Genomic DNA, 7,960 nt, shown 5'->3' with positions numbered 1-7,960 from the left:
CCAAAGTTCCTAGTAATCTCTTTACTGCCCAATCTAATGGTCCTTTCTCAGTCCTCTTCCTTTTTGACTTTTCTGTAGCTTTTGACCTTGTTACTCGCCCTCTTCTCCTCAACATTCTTTTCTCTCTAGATTTTCATGGCACTACTCCTCTCCAATTTTTCTTTCTCTCTGTCTAGTTGCTCCTTTTTGGTCTTCTTTGCTGGATCTTCATCCAGGTAGTACTTCTAGCTTTGGGTGTCCCTTAAGGCATTGTCCTAGTCTAGCTTCTCTTCTTTGTTACAAGTGAAATTTAACAAAAGGGCATGTTTCTCTCCATGAGATAACATTTTATTCAGAGGGCATGAAACCCTGATAATAAAATGGATAAATAGGTGCCTCAGTTTCCAACCAAAAACCCAGAAATGAAGATGCAACTCACTTTTATAAGGAAAAGCAACAGAAATCACACAATTGGCTGTCATTATTGAGATGAGGGATCATGATTTGTTGCATATGTGTTTACACATACATGGGACCCCAGATCACCTGCTCTCTTTTTAATTGTCGCCATATTATGTGCACATTACATCATGTGAAATATCAGGCTAGATGAACTAAAAGGCAGAATTGAGGTTGCAGAGAGAGATATCAACAGTTTCAGATATGTTGATGATACTGCTCTGATGGCAGAAAGTAAAAAGGATTTAAGAAGCCTCTTTTAAAAAAATTAATAGCATTTTTTCTGATTACACATAAAAACAATTTTCAACATTCTGTTTTGAAAGATTTTGAGTTACACATTTTTCTTTCTCCCTTCTTTCTCTCCCTGCCCCCCTTACCTCTTGCCCTCCCTCCTGCCATGGTAAGCAATCTGATATAACCCCCTCTCTATCTTAAAGGAATTCTTTGTGAATTTATGGGACCCAGCAGCATTCCAAGGACATTGATGGAGAACCAGGGATAAGGATTTACTGGCACCTGGGAATTAGATGAAACCACTTTTTAATTGGCAAGGATGAAGTTAAAGATGGGACAAGATCAGCTAGTCCACTTAAATAAATGCCTTGGAGTTTCTCAGAAGCTGAAGTTATTGTGGGATCAACAAACTTTTCATGTGATTCTGAGATAACAATTCCCACAGAATTACAGTATTTTATGAGAGTATTGTGCTTCAAAATTCTAGCTCAGAGTTTCTCTTTAATTAGCAATGATTGTGGGAAAGCCTAAACCTTTGCCTTCTTTCTCTGAGATAGATCAAACTTTTGAACTCACGAGGTTCTTCACTTAAAGGCAGAGAAGAAGCTGAGGTTTATTAAGTGGGGCTGTAGAATAAAATCATTTACAGAGTCAAAATCAAATATAAAATAAAATATAAAAATCAGATATAACATACAGGATCAATAGTTAATTCTTATAATTTCCCCCTTTGATCAATGAAAAACATACATGTCACTCATAGATCAGTTATCTATAAGATAATCCTATAAAATCTCTAACATAATTATTACCAGTAGAATGCACTAACATAAGCTTTACTGGTGCAAAATTAAGACAGGCTTTAACACAACAACTAATGCTCCGTCATTTTCTAGTCATGCTCAACTCTTCATGACCCTGTTTGGGGTTTTCTTAGCAAAGATACTGGAGTGGTTTGCCATTTCCTTCTGAATTTACAGAGGAGGAAACCAAAACACAGAGGGTTAAGTGATTTGATCAGGGTCACACAGCTTCTAAGTGTCTGAGGCCAAATTTGAACTCACAAAGATGAGTTTTTCTGACTTCAGGCCCAGCACTCTATCAATGGCACTACCTAGCTGTCCCAGTGTAAAGTCTAAAAAGAATAACAATGCAGAGGGCAACAAGGGTCCATTCACCAAGGGTAGAGAAAAGGTAGTTCCCCTGCAGCCAAGTGAGCCAAGAATAGGGATTTCACCAGAGGTCAACTGAGAGAGGTAGTTTTTTTACAATTTTCTTGACCAGTTAACATAAGAATAACAAAATAGATTAAACATAATATAAACCACAGTAAGAATATCTAAAACCGTGAACTAAATCTTTAGAGGGGAGAGATTTTACATGTCTCAGGTGGCTAAGGAAACTCAGCAAACATGTATACAGTGAAACAAAAGCAAAAGCAATACAATAATGATTAAGAACATTAACTAACATCAAATCCCCTTGCATCCCAGTAACCCACTCCCACTATCCATTTAATCAGTTCATTTCCTCTTGAATCTCAGATGTTTTTTGTAGCTGTCTGTTCCTCTGAAAGCATCTTCTTTTGGACATTCTGAAATAGATTTTGTTCTCAGGGAAGCTTTGGTGGTCCTCTTTAGTAAATTTACTTCTCTGATTTCGTATCACTTGTAGATTCTTAGATGTTCCTGCTAAAATGTTTTGCAAAGCAGATCTCAATACAATTTTAGAACAGCTTCTTAAATTTTGTAACTTCTCCAATAACTAGTTTGCATGATGAAAATCAGATCATTTGTGGTTCTGATCTTATTAATAGCCAACTAGGTGAAGAACATAAAGTTAGGACCCAATAGCTCACTTGAAATTTCAGAGAATTCCAATTCTTAAATATTCCTTGCTGTTTCTATCCTTATCTAAACCCTGTACAAGATATAAATACCACCACCAACAGGGTGAAGAATATTAAAAAAAAAAACTGGGGATGGAGCCAAGATGGCCACATGAAAATAGCGTCTTATTGGAGCTCTCTCACAAATTCTGTCAGATACTCTAAAAAAGTGAATCTGACCAGATTTGAGAGAGTTAGAAGCCACTAATAGACTGAGCAGGGCAGGAGCACCAGGCACAGAATGATAACAGACCATACCAGAACAGGAGCAGCGGGGGAACCCAGCCAGTGCTCTGGTGTGGGAAAGCTCTGGGCATGAGAAACATGAGAGCAGGAGCAGGCCCAGGGTGGAAGTAACGGCTATGGCGATGATCCCCAGGTCTCTCAGCCCAGGACAGGAGTCTTTTGGAGCTACTGGAGACACCAACGCAGAGCCTGCGGCCACAAGAGCAGCTACCACTGAGGCCTCCAGCCCACAGTCTAAAGGTTTGAAACTTGCCTTCCTGAACTTCTGGGACCCATACTGACCAGATAAAATGACTCGCCCTCCCTCACTCAGATAATACTCCCTCTGGAGAAACCCTGAAATAGAGGAGCCAGAAGTGGGGCTTCAATAGCCTTGTAGCTCGGGAAGCTGGGGAGTCCCCCTCTTGTGGTGGCAGAAGAAGACTAGTTCAGAAGAGAGGTGTCTCAGCAGGCACTACCTCAGAAGAAAAGCGGGAGTTCCTGAGCTAGCGGGGTAGAGCTAGCAAACATCAACACCAGGCCGCCAGATGTGCACAGCCAGGGGAAGTGGCAGACACCAGCACAGACAATGGCTGAGACCAGCCATGCTATATAGTGCAGCCACAGGGGAAGAGGGGACTTCCAGCAGCCAGACCACCCCTCCCCATACCTCATGAAACCAGAAACCACATCACACAAAGCCAGTGAGCTCCAGAAGCAGAGATCCACTTTAGAAGACAGGGAGAAAAAAAAAACAAACACCATGAAAAAACAGAGCAGAAAAACAAATACTTTTGATTCTTATTATGGAGACAGGGAAGATCAAAATACTGATTCAGGAGAGGACAGCATTGACACTATACCCACATCTGACACCTCAAAAAGGAATGTGAACTGGTCTCCAGCCCAAAAAGCATTCCTGGAAGAACTCAAGGGGGACTTTAAAAACCAAATTAGAGAGGTAAAAGGAAAAAATTCACTAATGAGAACAAATCTTTATAAAGTAAAATTGGCAAAATGGCTAAGGAGGTTCAGAATATAAATGGAGAAAATGTCTCATTGAAAAGTAAAATTAACCAAATGAAAAGTAAGTAGAGAAGCTAAATGAAGAAAACAATACTTTAAAAATTATAATTGGTCAAGTAGAAGCTAATATCTCTATGAAACATCAAGAATCAGTCAAACAAAATCTAAATAATGAAAAAATGGAAGAAAACAAAAAATATCTCATTGGAAAGACAACTGACCCAGAAAATAGATCCAGGAGAGATAATCTAAGAATTACTGGTCTACCTGAAAGCCATGATAAAAAAAAAGAGCCTGGACAGTATCTTCCAAGAAATCATTAAGCATAATTGCCCTGAGGTCCTAGAACCAGAGGGTAAAATAGCCATTGAAAGAATCCACTGATCACCCCCTGAAAGAGATCCTACATTGAAAACTCCAAGGAACATTGTAGCCAAATTCCAGAATTATCAGGTAAAGGAGAAAATACTGGAAGCAGCCAGAAAGAAACAATTCAAGTATTGTGGAACTACAGTTAGGATCACGCAGGATCTTGCAACTTCTACAATCAAAGAAAGGAAGAATTGGAATATGATATTCTGAAAGGCAAAGGAACTTGGACTACAACCAAGGATCAACACCCAGTAAAACTGAGCATACTTTTTCAGGCAACAAGATGGACGTTCAATGAAATAAGGGAATTCCAGACCGTCCTGATGAAAAGGCCAGAGCTCAATGGAAAATTAGATCTTCAAATACAAAACTCAAGAGAGACATAAAAAGGTAAATAGGGGGAAAAACAAACAAAACTATGTTATTCAATGAGGAAAAATTGTTTACATCCTTATATAGGATTATAGTGATATGTATATATATATATATATATATATATATATATATCAATCTTGAGAATGGTACAGTTATTATGATAATTGAAAGGGTTATACATAGACTGAGGGTGTCAGTATAAAGTAACTGATGTGATGATAAAAAACAATTAAGGAGTGCAAAGGGATTGTTCTAGAAGAAGAGGTAAGGAGGAGGTAGAAAAGAGTAAATTAAGTCACATGAAGAGGCACAAAGACACAGAGGAAATACAGGGAGGGAGAAAAGCAGTGTTTGAGCTTTAGTCTCAATGGATTTGGTTCAAGGAAAGAATAACATACTTTGATAAGTATAGAAATCAAACTTGTCCTATAGGCTGCAGGAGGGGAAAGAGGAAGGAAAGGGAGGAAGACATTGGTCAAAAGCGAAACTCTTTTGAGGAGAAGAAGGGAGAAGAGAGAAATAAAAGCGTAAAGGGGGGGGAATAGGATGGAGATAAAGGCACAGATAGTAAACATAACTGCGAATGTGAATGGTATGAACTCTCCCATAAAATGGAAATGGTTAGCAGAATGGATTAAAAACCATAACACTACAGAGTGTTGTTTACAAGAAACACATTTGAAACAGGGGTATACACACAGGGTAAATGTAAAAGGTTGGAGTAGAATATCTCATGCTTCAGCTAAAGTAAAAAAAGCAGGAGTAGCAATCCTTATTTTGCTTTGCAAAAGCAAAGATCTAATTAAAAGAGATAAGGAAGGACACTATATCCTGCTGAAAGGCACCATTGACAATGAAGCAATATCATTACTTAACATAGATGCACCAAGTGGCATAGCATATAAATTCTTAGAGGAGAAGCTAACAATCCTGAGCAGAAAGGCAGGAGTCAATGTATCCTTTTCAGATCCTGATGCAATTAAACTTATTTGTAATAAAGGACCATGGAAAGATAAACGAAAAATTATTTGGAAAATAAATAATCTAATCCTAAAGAATGAGTTGGTCAAGCAACGTATCATAGAAACAATTAATAACTTCAATCAAGAGAATAACAATAATGAGACAACATGCCAAAACTTATGGGATGCAGTGAAAGTGGTTCTTAGGGGAAGTTTTATATCTCTAAATGCTTACATGAATAAAATAGATAAAAAGAAGATCAATGATTTGGGCATGCAACTGAAAAAGCTAGAAAAAAAAACAAATTGAAAATCCTCATTAAATACCAAATTAGAAATACTGAAAACCAAAGGAAAAATTAATAAAATTGAAATCAAGAAAACTATTGAACTAATAAATAAAACTAAGAGCTGGTTTTATGAAAAAACCAATAAAATTGATAAACTTTTGGTCAATTTGATTAAAAAAAAGAAAGAAGAAAATCAAATTACTAGCATCCAAAATGAAAAGGGTGAATTCACTTCCAATGAAAAAGAAATTAAAACAATAATTAGGAATTATTTTGCCCAATTGTATGCCCATGAATGTGACAACCTGAGGAAAATGGATGAATATTTACAAAAATTTAAATTGCCCAGGTTAACAGAAGAGGAAGTAAAATACCTAAATAACCCCATCTCAGAAAAAGAAATTGAGCAAGCCATCAATGAACTTCCTAGGTAAAAATCTCCAGGGCCATATGGTTTTACACATAAATTCTATCAAACATTTAAAGAACAATTAGTTCACATACTTTATAGACTATTTGAGAAAATAGGTGAAGAAGGAGTCCTACCAAATTTTTTTATGACACAAATATGGCACTACTACCTAAACTAGGAAGAGTCAAAACAGAGAAAGAAAATTATAGATCAATTTCCCTAATGAACATATATGCAAAAATTTTAAATAAAATCTTAGCAAAAAGACTACAGCTACTTATCATGAGAATAATACACTATGACCAGCGAGGATTTATTCCAGGAATGCAGGACTGGTTCAATATTGGAAAAACTATCAGTGTAATTGATCATATCACCAACAAAACTAGCAAAAACCATATGATTATTTCAATAGATGCAGAAAAAAACTTTTGACAAGATACAACACCCATTCCTATTAAAAACAATAAATGGAGTCTTCTTTAAAATTATAAGTAGCATCTACCTAAAACCATCAGCAAGCATTACATGTAATGGGGATAAGGTAGATACATTTCCAATAAGATCAGGGGTGAAACCAGGATGTGCATTATCACCTCTATTATTCAATTTGGTATTAGAAATGTTAGCTTTAGCAATAAGAGAAGAAAAAGAAGTTGAAGGAATTAGAACAGGTAAAGAAGAAACTAAGTTATCACTCTTTGCAGATGATATGATGATTTACTTAAAGAATCCTAGAGATTCAAGTAAAAACCTACTTGAAATAATAAACAACTTCAGCAAAGTTGCAGGATATAAAATAAACCCACATAAATCTTCAGCATTCCTATATTATACTAACAAAGCCCAACAGCAAGAAATAGAAAGAAAAATTCCATTTAAAGTTACCGTAGATGCTATAAAATATTTGGGAGTCTACCTTCCAAGACAAACCCAAGACCTATATGAACACAATTATGAAACAGTTTTCACACAAATAAAGTCAGATCTAAATAAAGGGAGAAACATCAGTTGTTCATGGTTAGGCCAAGCTAATATAATAAAAATGCCAATTTTAGCTAAATTAATTTACTCATACTCATTCAATGCCATACCAATCAAATACCAAAAAAATTATTTTACAGAGCTGGATAAAATAATAGCAAAATTCATCTTGAAGAACAAAAGGTCCAGAATATCAAGGGAATTAATGAAAAGAAATGCTAGGGAAGGTGGCCTCACCGTACCAGATATTAAACTGTACTATAAAGCAGCAGTCGTCAAAACTACTGGGTACTGGCTAAGAAACAGAGTGGTGGATCAGTGGAATAGGTTAGGAACACAAGACACAGCAGTCCATAACTATATTAATCTACTTTTTGATAAACCCAAAGAATCCAGCTTCTGGGCTAAGAATTCATTGTTTCACAAAAACTGCTGGGAAAATTGGGAAATGGTAGGGCAAAAACTGTCCATAGACCAATATCTTACGTCATATACCAAAATAAAGTCAAAATGGGTTCATGATTTAGGAATAAAGGCTGATACTATAAGCAATTTGGGAGATTTACGGAGAAGGGAAGAATTCATGACCCAACAAGAGATAGAGAGTGTTAAAAATGCAAAATGTATAATTTTGATTATGTTAAATTGAAAAGTTTTTGTATAAACAAAGCCAATGCAACCAAGATAAGGAGGGAAGCAGAAAATTGGGAAAGAATCTTTACAACCAGTGTCTGTGATAAAGGCCTCATCT

This window comes from Trichosurus vulpecula, chromosome 9 (genome assembly GCF_011100635.1).
Source record: "Trichosurus vulpecula isolate mTriVul1 chromosome 9, mTriVul1.pri, whole genome shotgun sequence".
NCBI classification, from domain to species: Eukaryota; Metazoa; Chordata; class Mammalia; order Diprotodontia; family Phalangeridae; genus Trichosurus; species Trichosurus vulpecula.
The sequence above is the reverse complement of the archived record's forward strand: the minus strand, read 5'-3'. Positions refer to the sequence as shown.